General features: G+C 33.9%; 1 pseudogene; it reads left to right on the plus strand.

Annotated features, from left to right (window-relative positions):
* Positions 1-6,116: 6,116 nt before the first annotated feature.
* LOC119509937 lies at positions 6,117-7,462 on the plus strand (annotated as a pseudogene).
* Positions 7,463-15,109: the final 7,647 nt, after the last annotated feature.

A 15,109-nucleotide genomic window follows, 5' to 3' on the forward strand; every position in this document is an offset into this window, starting at 1 on the left:
TACGCTGATTGTAATAAAAAACTGAAAATGTTAAGTACATAAGGCACTCACATGGTGTTTGGCATAATGGAATGTGTCAAACTGTCCCAGGTGATGACGGCAGATCTTGTAGAATTTGCACCATTTTAATGGCATGACAAGATATATATGTATAATTGGGTATGAAAAAAGCAGAGAGGAAAAAAAGAGTTCCAAATGAGAATAGCAATAAAATAAATCACTTTTTAAAAATGAAATGGTATGTAAATTTTGTTACTGCTAATGGATTTATAGTAAACTAATTTGTGGAATAAATGAAGTGTAGAGATTGAATTGTGTTTGAAGTATTAAAATTTACCTTGTATTACCTCTTGTGATCACTGATAACTCCAGGTGATTATAGAGGATTAAAAATCCTTTTACATGAGAACACCGTGGTTGTGAGGTTGCATTATATTTGGGGAACTTCATCCATTCTTTCAACATTTTCATTTGTTATGCAGTGGTAGCTCTCCTAATGAAGAGGCTGCTTTCTTGAAATATACATTTCTCTCAGAAAATTCTGATTCAGAGAAGAATAATACTAGATATGCAGAGGCATGTTCTAGAGTTTTATAGAAATAGGGCCATAATTTTAAAAACTTCCAATGGAAATGTCAAGAAATATTTTGGAATCAATAAAATAGGTTTCTGAGATTTTTTATTCAGCTACAGAGAAAATCATATTTCAGGGTCAGCTTAGGAAAAAATAGAAATTAAACTCTGGTAAGAAAAAAGTTCTGATGAAACCTGGCAACCGAATTGCAAAACAGGGACATGAAGGACTTTGTAATGAAGTGATGCAGGCTCTTGCAAAATCAAAATCTCCTGAGAGATTATGCAATTCCTGCAACACTATGACTGCTTCTCCAACCTCCTTTGTAGAACTGGGGGCAATTTAGGGGACCAGATTTTAGACTTTCTAACCAGCTCCATCTTTCATTGAATCTTTCTCTAGATTTCCAGTGTCCAATATGAAAACCACTAAAGAGAAATCTGCTTTTAAAAAACTGTTTAAAGTTCAAGGGGAAATTTTCATTTGATGATTTAAATGCTAACATGATAATCAAAATCAAAAATTTTTTATCTACATTACATTACGATCACTATTTTGTCAGAAAGCAGGCTTTTTCAAGTAAGTTGCTTTGGGAAAATAAACTTTCTAGCTGAATACATCATAGCTCTGTTCACATGAAAAGCAGATATTTCATAAATGCCAACCAAATTTTCTTCTCCATTTCTGGGCAATAAGGGACTTATCAAAAAGTCAGAGCAGAAAGAGAGTTCACTTGCATGGCATATCCATACTGGTTAAGCATTCAGGGTGAATACAGTGAAGAAACTTGGCTCAAAAATTCATGATTAATTCTCTGCCTTCCCATCTCTTATGATAGTCCTGACTTAAAAGTTTTTAAAATTAAAGATCAATGGCTAAAATATAGTGCTGCTCAAAGGTGATAATTAGATAAGACAATAGTGTTGGTACCAAAGAAATATATAGTAAGACATATACCTGTTTTTCTCTGTATATATGTCTTTTTGCAGATTGTCCAAACAAAAAAAAATACGTGCAAGCACATGTGCACATATATATATATACACACACACACACAAATAAAAGTAAAAAAAAAAAACCAGATATCTATAATAATATGAAGCTCTTATGCATGTGAAGTGAAACAGTATCAACTGATATTGGTACTGATGTGGAAAGCTCTTTGATATATATTAAGTGAGAAAAAGAAGGATGCAGAATAGTGTTTTTTGTATGCTTACATCTGTATAAAATATAAATACATATACATATGTAATACATTCTATTCTTATACATAAATTAAAATTTCTGGAAATGCACATCCAAATCATTAACAGTAATTGCCTATGAAGAAGGATATCTGAAATGGAGGGAGTCTTGCTTTTCATTTTATATCATTTTATACATCTATGTTTTTTTTAACTACATGTAATTTTTAAAATTTCAAAACATAATTATCATCTGTAAGACCTGTTATAAAAAAGTAATGTTTATGATAGAATGCAAAGTGAACACAGAATATAAATGAGCAAGAACATGATTGCTCTCTGAAATCTGTAATATCAGATCTGCATAAAAATGCAAATATATTTGCATTAAACTGGTTGGACTTAGGGTATTTACTACTGCAGTTATCTTTTTAAAAGGCTTTTGCCCTATTAAATCATTTTTTAAAATATTTTATCTATCCAAAATTCTAAAAGTCATGGTTTTGAACACCTCTATTAATGTTCTGAGAAAGTATTAAGTTCCTCTGACTGTATCCAATTCATCTCTATCTCTTTTGATGCTGGCTATCTCCATCCCTTTCAATGCTATCCAAGTGTGGGTCCCAGAGGCCTAATCCATCCATGGCAGCAGTGTGGCAGCCCATACATTTCCAATATGTGTCATTGGAGCCTGATTACTGATGTGCCTCAATAAAAATATTGGGTGTCTTTGTGCATCAACCCCAACTGGCTCTGTGTAAGATACACTTAGAATGTGAGTCCCCTAAATTAGAAGTTACTGGGGCAGAAAAGCTTTGCAGAAAGAGGAAGCTGAGTCATGGAAATGCAGAGTGGACCAATGGAAAGCTGAAGTGAAAAGGCAGCCCAGAGTATGGAAGTGGATATGAGCTACCTGCAGCTACCAGGAGAAGCTGGAGAGAGGAACTCCTTTCTTGGAGGGGAAACACTCACATGCACTGCAAAATTCTAGAAAGCTACTGTGCTTGCCAAGGGCAAGACATAGGCTCAGAGAGACCTAAGAACGGAACTGTTAACCAAAGGCTGTTAAAAAGGTTCAGTATAAACTAAGTGAAGTGTTAAAGAAGAGCCTTAACACATAGTCAATCTCCACTAAAAAACTTAGGTAAGAGGAAGAATCTGACTTCCAGAGTTAGTACTTCAAAATGATCAAATGCACAGACTTCAACAAAATGCACAGACTTCAATGCATTGAAGGGATCAAAATAAAACAAGGGAGGAAGCACAGAGATTGGAACAACTAATCAAAGATGCTAAATCAACTCTCCTAAATAAGTTCAATGACTTTAAAGGAAAATGTGGACACAGAAATAAAGGATACTTGAAAAAAAAGGAGTATTTACACATTCTGAAAAAGAACCGAACCTGAACTTTTGGTGATGAAAAATACAATAATAGAGATTAAAAATACACTAGAAGTGCTCAAAAGCAGATTTGAACAGGGAGAAGCAAGAATCACCTAATTACAAGACAGGACAATTGCTATCATTCTGTCTGAAGACAAGATATAGAAAAGAAACATAAACAATGAGCAGAGCCTAAGGGACCTGTGGAATATAATGAAACATATGACGACATATTTAAAGTACTGAAAAAGAAAAATTGCCAGCGAAGAATTCTATATCCAGGAAAAAAAAAATGTATAGCAAAAAGGAGGGGAGTTTAAGACATTCCAAGATAAACAAAAGCTGAGGGAGTTCGTCCATGAGCCATACCCTAAAAGAAATACTAAAGGGAGTTCTTCAGGTGCAAGGAAAGGAGATTAGACAGTAACTTGGAACTGTATGAAGAAATAAGATCTCAAGTAAAGGTAGCTACATGGGTAAACAGAAATGTCAGTTGTATTGTATTCTTGGTATGCAACTTTACTTTTTATTTCTTATGAGATTTAGAATACAAATAAATATAAATAGGCAATGTGTGACAAAAACAATATAAAGTGGGGGAAAAAAGGGGTATAGGAGCAGAGACTGGGTATGCTATTGAACTTAAGTTGGTCCCATTTCAAACTAGTTTGTTATAGATTTAGGACATTCAATACAAACCCCATGGTAACCACATAGAAGTATTTAAAATATATACAGAAATGAAAATGAAGGGGACCAGTCTGTTCATTACAAAATATTAACTATACACAAAAGAATGCTGCAAAGGAGGAAATAAGTGGAAAATGTGTAAGATATACAAGAGAAAAGAGGACAAAATGACTGAAGTGAGTCCTGCTTTATCAGTACTTATTCTAAATGTAAATGGATTAAACTCTTCAATTGAAAGACAGAAATTGACAAGAGATTCACCTTAGACCCAAAGACACAGCAAATCGGTTGAAAGGGAAAGGATGGAAAAAATATTCCACACAAATAGTAACCAAAAGAAAGCTGAGGTGGCTATACACATATCAGACAAAATAGACTTTATGTCAAAAGCTATTACAAGAGAAAAAGGAGGACTCTATATACTAATAAAAGTGCCAATCCACCAAGGAGATACAACAATTCTAAACATTTATGCATCTAAACCCAGAGCCCTAAAGTACATGAAACAAACTCTGACAAAACTGAAAGGAGAAATATACAATTCTATAATAATAGTTGGAGACTTCAATACACTACTTTCATTAAATGATAGAACATCTAGACAGAAGATTAATAAGGAAACAGAGGACTTGAATACTATAAATGAAATAGACCTAACAGACATATACAGAACACTACACCCAAATCAGCAGAACACACATTTTTCTCAAGTGCACATGGATCATTCTCCAGGATAGACCACATAACAAGAAAAAGACTCAATACATTTTAAAAGATTGAAATTATACAAAGCACCTTCTCCAACAATGGAATGAAGCAAGAAATCATTAACAGAGGAAAACTGGAAAATTCACAACTATGTGGAAATTAAACAACACACTCTTAAACAATCAGTGGGTCAAGAAGAAATCATAAGGGAAATTAGGATATATATTCAGTCAAATGAAGACAAAAACACAATGCTTCAAAACTTAAGGAATGCAGCAAAGGCAGTGCTCAGAGGGAAATGTATGAATATGAATGGCTACATTAAAAAAGAAGAAAGATATCAAATCAATGACTTAACTTGACATCTGGAGGAACTACCAAATGAAGAGCAAGCTAAACCTAAAGTTAGTTAAAGTAAAGAAATAATAAAGATTAGAATTGAGATAAATGAAAGAGAGAATATAAAATTAGTTGACTCAATGAAACCAAAATTTCGTTCTTCAAAAAGATCAATAAAATTGACAAACCTTAAACTAGGACAAGAAAAAAGAGAAGATACAAATAACTAAAGTTGAAAATAAAAGGGAGGACATTACCAATGATCTTGCAGATATTGAAAGGATTATAAAAGAATACAATGAACAATTGCATGCCAAAAAATTAGTAATCTAGAGGAAATGGACAAATTCTTAGAAACACACAACCTACCTAAACTGACTCAAGCAGAAAGAGAAGCTCTCAACAAATCTAAATCAAGTAAAGAGGTTGAATAAGTAATCAAAAACCTCTCAATAAAGAAAATTGCTGGATCAGACAGCTACACTGGTGAATTCTAATAACTAGTCAAAGAAGAATGAACACCAATCCTTCACAAACTTTTCCAGAAAATTAAAAAGTAAATAACTCTTCATAACTCATTCTATGAGGGCAACATTACCCTAATAATGAAACCAGATAAATACATCACCAGAAAACAAAATTATAGACCAATTTTCCTTATGGAATATAGATGCAAAAATCTCAATAAAATCCTAGCAAATTGAAAACAACAGCATATTTTTAAAATGATACACTGTGACCAAATAGGATTTATCTCAAGAGTGCAAGGATGGTTCAGCATAAGAAAATCTATCAATGTAATGCACCCTATTACCAGAATGAAGGAAAAAAATTCACATTGTCTTCTCAATTGATTCATAAAGATATATGAGAAAATCCAAAAATGTTCCCTTGATAAAAGCACTAACAAAAATAGGAATAGAAGATAATTTACTCAACATGATAAAGGGCATGTATGTATAACCAATAGCTAACATTATGCTCAATGGTGAAAGACTGAAAGCCTTTCCCCTGAGGTCAGGAACAAGACAAGGATACCTGCTTTCATTGCTGGTATTCCCCATTGTATTGGAAGTCCTTGCCAGAGCAATTAGGAAAGAAAAGGAAATAAAAGGCATCTATATGGACAGGAAAACTTTCAACTATCTCTATTTACAAATGACATGATCCTTTATATAGAAAATCCTGATGAATCCAGAAGAAAACTACTAGAACTATTAAACAAATTCAGCAATGTTTCAGCCTACAAGATTAATACTCAAAAATCAGTTATGTTTCTATACATCAGCAAAGGATAGTCTGAAATGGAAATGTAAAAAGGATCCATCCTCTGAGTACCAAGGGCGTTTCCGGTTTGGCTGTTGCAGCAGCCACGCCCAGGCAACCGGCGCCTGCGCAGTGCTGGGTGTCGGGCTCCTGGCCCGCCTTAAAGGGCGGTGAAGGTGGGGGGAGCCATGCAGCCCAGCAGCCATGTGGTCATGGGGCTAAAGCAGCGCGAGATGAGGAAGAGCCCAGGTTGAAGAAACGGCGACTCGTGTGTGGAGTTTGTCTCGGTCACGAGGTGCGACACGGTCGTGGCTCAGTGCTACTTGGCAGAGAACTACTGGGAGATGGAAAGGGCACTGAGCTCCTTCTTTGAGCTGTGCGTGGGTGAGAGCGACTTGGAAAGCCATTTTCAGACCCCCTCTGAGCCTGAGACTTGTGTTGCCCTAAGCAATGAATGAATACAATTGATTCTGCTCATCCTAAAATCAGCCCATCTCAAAATATTCACAAAGAAGATGGTGATATGTTCTCTTTAATTACTTGGACTATTGATGGATTGGATCTAAACAACCTGCAAGAGAAGGCTTTGAGGGGTGTGTTCTTATTTAACTTTGTACAGTCCAGATGTGATATTTCTACAGGAAGTTATTCCTCCATACTATAGCTACCTAAAGAAGGGAACAAGAAGTTATGAGATTATTACAGGTCATGAAGAAGGATATTTCCCAGCTATAATGTTGAAGAAAATCGAGTGAAATTAAAAAGCCAAGAGATTATACCTTTTCCAAGTTCCAAAATGACGAGAAACCTTTTGTAGGTGCATGTGAGTGTGTCAGGAAATGAACTTTGCCTTATGACTTTCCATTTGGAGAGCACCAAAGGGCATGCTAAGGGAATGAATTAAAAGTGGTTTTAAAGAAAATTCAAGAGGCTCCAGAGACAGCTATGGTTATATTTGAAGGAGATACAAATTTAAGGGATCAAGAGGTTACCAAATGTGGTGGTTTACCCAACAACATTTTGGATGTCTGGGAATTTGGGGGCAAGCCTGAGCATTGCCAGTATACATGGGATAAGCAGATGAACTCTAATCTTGGAATACTTGGTTCTTGAAAGCTTCCTTTTGATCGAATATTTTTTAGAGCAGCAGAACAAGTGGGCCTCATTATTCCCCAAAGTTTGGATCTTCTTGGGTTGGAAAAACTGGACTGTGGCAGATTTCCTAGTGATCACTGGGGTTTTCTGTGCAGCTTAGATATAATATTGTAACCTGCTTTTCAAATATGAGTTTTAAATGTACTGTGTAGTTTTGTTCTGGATTTTAGTAAATATAATTTTACCTGTCTGGGAAGATAGTTTTAATATGGAGGAATTAATATACTGGATCACTGTAAAAGAAGAAAATCCTCCTGTGACTTTTATTTCATGGATTGTGTCCTCAGATTTCAGAACTAAATATTAATGTTTATTTAAACTAAAGCAGACCATTGTTCGGAATATGAGGCCTCTTAATGAAAGGCACAAAGCCTATCAGAGATTTCAATAGTGGTCACAGTGTCAGCTGGATTCCAAGCGGGGGACCAACATCAACTCGGGGTAGACTTGATTTGTTTTCTCAGTCAGGTAATAGAATTGTTAATATTTTAAATAAGCCCTCAAAAATTACTTTTTAATGTAATAAGAGGTTACTGAGTCCTTGGAACTGGATCTCTTAATTATATTTGGCAAATTCAGATAATCTTAAATGAAAAAGTTAAGTGGAAGACAGCTATCCTACATGAGATTTCTTTTGTCAGTTAACAGTGTATAAAGAAACTTTATGATTTAAAACTCCTTGCCTCTTGTTCATGTTTATAGTTATCTCACCAAGAGAGACAAAATTAGGCTTGATAATGATTAAAGTCAGTTTATAGCAGCAATGGACAGATTTTCTAAGAAAAAAAGTCAATGTGTAAAGAGAAATAGGCTTTTAGTTTTGCTACTTGTAAAATTGAATTATTTTGCAAAAGGCGAATAAAGGACACTTTAAATTTGCTTTTAAAAAAACATTTCTTTGCACCAGTGAAATGTACTTTAAATAAAGAATTTTACTTGTTTATATATATATAAAGAGTCTATCACATTATCTCCTCAAATAATAAAATACTGAGAAATAAATTTATCCAAGAGGATGAAGAACTTGTACACTAAAAACTCCAAAACTGTTACAAAAAATTTAAGGAAACCTAAACAAAAAGCAAGACCTCTTGTGTTCATTGATAGGAAGACTCAATATATTAAGATACTCATACTACCCAAAATGATCCACAGATTCAGTACAATCACAGTCAAAAATCCTAGCTTCTCTTTTTTGAAGAAATGGAAAAGCCAATCTTCAAATTCATATGGAATCACAAGCAGCCCCAAGTAGCCAATCAATATGTTAAGGGAAGAACAAAGTTGGAGGTCCTACACTTTACAACTTTAAAACTTACTACAAAGCCACTGTAATCAAAACAGTGTGGTACTAGCATCAAGAAGACTTATAAATGTGGTAATAGAATGCAAAGTTCAGCAATAAACCCATACATCTATAGCTAACTGATTTTTGACCAGAATGCCAAGTACATTAATTGGGGTAAAGATGGTCTCTTCAACAAATAGTTCTGGGAAAACTGGATATCTGCTTGGAAAAGAATGAAGTTGGACCCCTATCTCACATCATATACAAAAATTAACACTAAATGGACCAAGGACCTAAACATAAGAACTAAAACCATAAAACTCCTAGAAGAAAACATAGGGGGAACTTTCATAACCTTAGATTTGGTAGTGATTTTTAGATATGACACCAAAAGCATGAGCAACAAAAAAAAATAGATGAAATTTACTCCATCAAAACTAAAAATTTTTTGTACTCAAGAGGGCACTGTCAAGAAAGTGAAAAGGCAACCTAGAAATGAGAGAAAATAATCTGAAAAGGGCTTAATATTCAGAATATAAAAGACTTGCCACAACTCAACAACAAATAGACAACCCTATTAAAAAATGGGCAAAGGACTTGAATAAACATCTCTCCAAAGAAGATATACACATGGCCAATAAACATATGAAAAGATGCTGAATATCATTGGTTACCATGGAAATGCAAATCAGTACCACATTGAGATACCACTTCCAACCTATTAGGATGGTTATTATTTAAAAAAACAAAACAAAACAAAACAAAAAAGTAATAAGTATTGGCCAGGTTACAGAGAAATAGGAACACATACATTGTGGGTGTCATTGTGAAATGGTGCAGTCACTATAGAAATCAATTTGGTAGTTCCTCAGAAAGTTTAAAATAAAATTACCGTATGAGCCAGCAATCCCACTTGTAGGTATGAACCCAAAGGAATTGAAAGCAGGGACTTGAACAGTGATTTGTACACCAGTGTTTATAGCAGTATTAATCATAATAGCCCAAAGACGGAAGCAACCCAAGTATCCATCAACAAATGAATGGATAAATACAATGTGGTATATACACACAATGGAATATTATTCAGGCATAAAAAGGAAGATTTGATGCATGCTACAACATGGATGAGCTTTGAAGACACCATGTTGAATAAAATACACTAGACACAAAGAGACAAATATTGTATGACATTGCTTATATAAAATATCTAGAAGAATCAAATTTCAGAGAGAAAGGTAGTAGATCGTGGGTTACCAGGGGCTGAGGGGATGGGAGGAGGGAGTTATTGCTAAATGAATGAATTGTTCCTGTTTGAGGTGATGGGAAGTTTGCTATAATGGATATTGTGAACAGTAAAGTAATATTGTGAATGTAATTGACAACACTGAATTGTACCCTTGAAAGTGGTTAAAATGGGTAATTTTGTGTTGTATATGTTACTACAATAAAAAGTTTAAAAAATAATAATTTAATGTATTTACTTGTTATATGTTTTCAGTTTCTTCCTGAGTCACTTCAATAGTTTATCTCCTGGGAATTTGTCTTTTTCATCTAAGTTATCCAAGTTGTTGGCATATAGTTGTTCATGGCATTCCTTTATAACCCTTTTTACTTTTGTAAGGAGGACAATAATGTTTCCTAGTTCAATCTTGCTTTTAACAATTTGAGCCTTCTTTCTCTTTTTTTTTTTGCTAATCAGTCTAGGTAAAGTTATATCAATTTGTTCAGGTATTTCAAAGTATGAACTTTTGGTTTCTCTATTGTTTTTATCTTCTAATATTAAATATTAATTTTCACAGCAAAAGTTGCAACTATATCAAAGGTTATTAAAAAATTCACCAATGATAGGATTTATTTTTAAATGCATCCTTCCAGAATTTTCTGCCTACCCCCCACAAAAAACAAAACTATCATACTGTTTTTTCCTTAAAGTACCTTTTTAAAAAATATCAGTTCATACAGATGTATCTCATTATTTTATATATGGATAATATATGTTTTGAATTCTCTAATTGATGAGCAAGTTTTATTCCAATATTCACCATTAAAATAATACCTTGTACATATATGCATATGTCTGTTTTATATTTAATATGTTACTGGGATAAATCTGTAGAAGTAATTTGCTAATAATGGGTTCCAAAATTTTACCCAGATTTAAATCCAGGTATAATATTGCCTTTTTCCCCACTTCTAAACAATGATGGATAGTATCAGTTTTAACAGTTTTGCTATTCTAACAAGAAAATAGTATATATTATTTGGATCAAATATGCATTTCTATCATTAGGAGAAAAGTTGACATTTGTCATGTTATCATTTTATTATTGTTTAATAAGAAATTTTACATGAAAAAAAATTCCATTCATCCAGCAATATTATTTGAGTGACTACTATAATCAAGACAATGTTCTGGTAAGCAGAGTTCTTAAAAAATAGTACTTTTGTCTCATTTTGTTATACTTTTTATGTGGTCAAACAATAATCTTTTTGTATAGACTTTTGGATTTTTAGCCATGCTTAAAAAACTTTCTTTTCCATGATTCTTAAACAATTGCCTATGGTTTCTTTCATTAGTTTAAGGCTTTAATTTAACACATGGCTAGTTGATCCCAAATGTTTGGGTTTTTTATAAGTGCCATAGAAGTATTTTTTTTTTTCTTTTTGCTTAGAAGTGACCATCTAATTGTAGATTCATGCTTTATTGTCTTTCCTTGCAATGGATTGCTCTCTTTCGCATATTCTAAATCACTGTATCAATTTGGAATCAATGTTGAATCATCAATCCTGCTCATTAATTTGTTTGTGCTATCTAATTAGGGTCTAGTTTCACCTCATTAGCTGTGTGAATTGAGGCATGCTCTGTAAAATTTGTGTGCCTTACTTTCCTCACATGCAAAATAGGGATGAAAAAGGCTTCTAATGCATGTAAGCAGGGCTTGGCATATAGAAATGATCAATAAATTAATGGTAGTTTCTTTTATTATTTCTATTATTTACCATTTTGTTAAATGTTAAATGTTGTAACACAGTTGGGGCTGATATGCATTTATATTTTATATTTGAAAATTACTTTTCTATAGAACAACTTTTTTAGTTTCCTAGCTGTCGAAACAAATACTATGCAATGGGTTGCCTTAAATAATGGGATTTTATTGGCTCATGGTTTGGAGCCTAGGGGAAGTCCAAAATCAATGCATCATTAAGGCAATGCTTTCTCTGAGAAGACTGTGACATTTTGGGGCTGGCTGCTAGTGATCTTTGGTTCTTGACTTTTCTGTCACATGGCAAGGCATGTGGTGGCCTCTCCTGGCTTTTTTGTTCTGTTGACTTCTAGTTTCTGGCTGTGCTCCCTCTGTGGCTTTCTCTCCATGTGTCTGAATTTTATTCTGCTTATTAAGATCTGCAGTAACAGGATTAAGACCAATCCTCATTCAGTTGTGCCACACCTTAATTGATGTAACCTCATCAAAATTTTCTATTTACAATGGGTTCTTACCTGCAGGAATGGATTAAGATTAGTGACATGTTTTTCTGTGGTGCATAGCTCCAAGCTACCACAACTATTGTATTTTCTATCTTAACTTTCAATTAGCCAAATTACTGAAGTTTCCTAAAGTTTTGAAAAACTCTTCTACTTATATTCTTGGTATTTCTAATTATAGAAGCATTTCTGAGTAATGATAGCATTGTCTTCTCGTTTCCAATGCTTTCAACTTATTCATTTATTTATTTATTTTTGTCTCATTTCTTTGGCTAAAACTTTCAGAAATGTGAGTTCAGAAATAGACAATAAGTAAATCTTCTGAATTCATTGAAGATTCTTCTAGTGTTTCCACGTAAGATATAATGCTGGTCCCTTTGTTTTTTAATCACATATGCATTAAGTAACTGGAACCCCAACTGAGCTAGATTGGAGATCATGTGCATGTGAGGAGAAGAAATTAAGATTGAATAGGTAGATAGATTTTTTAACTGTAGATATTTTTGAATCAAGTTAACCTTTAGGAACTAATGGGCTATGTAAGATTTAAAAAAAAAAAAAAACTGGATTGAAGCATTACTTTGCAAAGAATATTTTGGAGGCAGTGTGAGGAATGACTTAAATAAATGAGATGTGGAGATCAGTATTATTCATTCAATCAATAGTTGATAAGCAACTGAATTAGTGTTGGCAGTGGGAACTAAAAGGGACAGATATGAAACTTTCTGAAAGAAAAACTGGTTTTAGTATTTTTATTAGATATGTTTTCCTTTATGATGTACTCAGACCTTTGATAAGTTTATAGCTATGTCAGTTTGATGCCAACACTTTAGATTTAAAAATAGGATTGCCAAACAGCCAGATATCATAAAGCTCTTTTATATTACAGGTGTTGGGAGTCACGACATCAAACATTTTAGATTTTCTCAAGTGATTATATCCAGATAACACAATTTGCTCCAGGCCATGTCACTGGCTCCTAAGATTTCCATTGTATGGGCATCCATGCCCAAGTGGTCCTCTTTTCTTTGCTGAGAAATAAGAAAGCTACTCTTTTATGGAAACTTTACTACTCTGAATGATGACTTTTGCATGAATATTAGCATATGATATACTTTCTTGATGGATTAGGAGAAGATAAATGTTTTTTGGCCTTGGATTTCTACCCTACCAGACCAATAGTAATTTCAAAAAATATATTTATACCTTGGATGTGCCAGTGCAGCCTCCACTTTAGTTTCAGAGTAACTTTATATCAGGTCTTGCTCCTTTGAGCTGCCAATTTCCCTACTTCTCAATCTATTTAACTCCAAGAGCTGTAACTCCCACACCTTGGATTGGAAGTAGGGGGATAAAGTTGGGTCCTGTTAACCATCCAAGTTGTATTACAATTATGCTAGAAGAAAGGTAGAGGGAGACAAGGAGAGAGAGGGAGAGAGGGAGGGAGGGAGGAAGGAAGGAAGGAAGGAAGGTATAGCCTCAAGGCAGGATTTCTTTTTTATTAAACATAAAATTGAGTCCACACACAAAACTGGCAATGGGAGAGGGCAGCGATTTTTTGCTTCTTACACTAGCTGATTAGCATTTCCTAAAGACTATATTTCTTCCAAAAGGAAGATGTTTTCAATGACAAGATTGCTGTCCCCTCTGGATGTTACCTGATATTGGAGACACACTGAAACTTCCAAAAATATTCAGATGTCAAGAGAAGCAACCCACTATATTCCTGTGATTTGTCCCTGTTTTGGAGCCATTTCTACTGCATGCATCACTTGGAAATTGTCCATTTGAGTTTAGATCATAAGCCTAGCCATGGAATTCTGATTTCATAGAAGACCTTATACCAACATGTTGGTGAGAGAGAACGTGAACATTCAAAATATAGAGAAGAAAATACAAAATTTTCAAGGGCAGTTCCTCTCATCTATTCCCCTTACAAAGAAGTGTACCAATTATGTGATGACAATTTGAATGACAATTGACAATACTGACAAGAAGAGGCAGAGACATTTTGAAGAGAGCTCAGAGAGATGCTTAGAGAGAAAACACCCAGAGACATTTTGGAAATAGTCATTGAAACTAGACATTTGAAGATGCTAAGCTAAGAGATGAAGTCCAGAGTTTGCCCTGGAGAAGCTAAGTGAGAACCCACAGATGCTTAAAGAGAGGCCACTGGAATCAGAAGCTGAAAACAACATAAGCTGGTAGCAAAGGACCAGCAACCAACTACCAGCCACTTGCCTTCCCAGCTAACAGAGGTGTTCCGGATGTCATCAGCCTTTCCTCACTGAAGGTATCCTCTTCTTGATGCCTTAGTTTCAACATTTTTATGGCTTTAGAGCTGTAAATTTGTAACCTAATAAATCCCATTTATAAAAGCCAATCCATTTCTGGTATTTTTGCATTCTGGCGGGTTTGGCAAACTGGAACATTAATTTTTCTGTCATATCTCTGTATTCTGTCATGCCTCTTTATTTTAGTGGACCTTGAAAGATATACTTCTTGTACTTAAAATTTACCTTAAAAGATATATTTTTAAAGGTATACTGTTTATTTCAATGGACAAATCTATTTTCAGAAAATCCTGAATATGTGGCAGGACATTTTACTCCTTATTTAAATAACTGATATCTTAATGATCATAAACCATATTTCTAAGGGGTATTTCTTTCATAGACAGCTATGCATTTAATTTATAAAAAGACTGAGTATTTAATAAGTGAACTTATATAAAATAAATAAAATTAATATTCATAAACTGTAGTACCCAAGGGATATTTCTACCATGGACTACTGTGAATATTATTTCTAAAAAGACTCAGTAGTCACATTTAAAATTACATTAAATAATTTAAATAGTGAAGCTTTCATTTTTTAGAAAGAAGAATGAATATATTTGTAATTATTATTAGCAAGTGTTCAATAGTAATGAAAGGATAAGTTGGATTGTTCTGTATTTTTTTTAGCTAAAGATAATAAATGCTGATTACTTTAAATAAAACATTCATTAAACATGGAATGATAATAGACATC

The sequence above is a fragment of the Choloepus didactylus genome, chromosome 15 (genome assembly GCF_015220235.1).
Source record: "Choloepus didactylus isolate mChoDid1 chromosome 15, mChoDid1.pri, whole genome shotgun sequence".
NCBI classification, from domain to species: domain Eukaryota; kingdom Metazoa; phylum Chordata; class Mammalia; order Pilosa; family Megalonychidae; genus Choloepus; species Choloepus didactylus.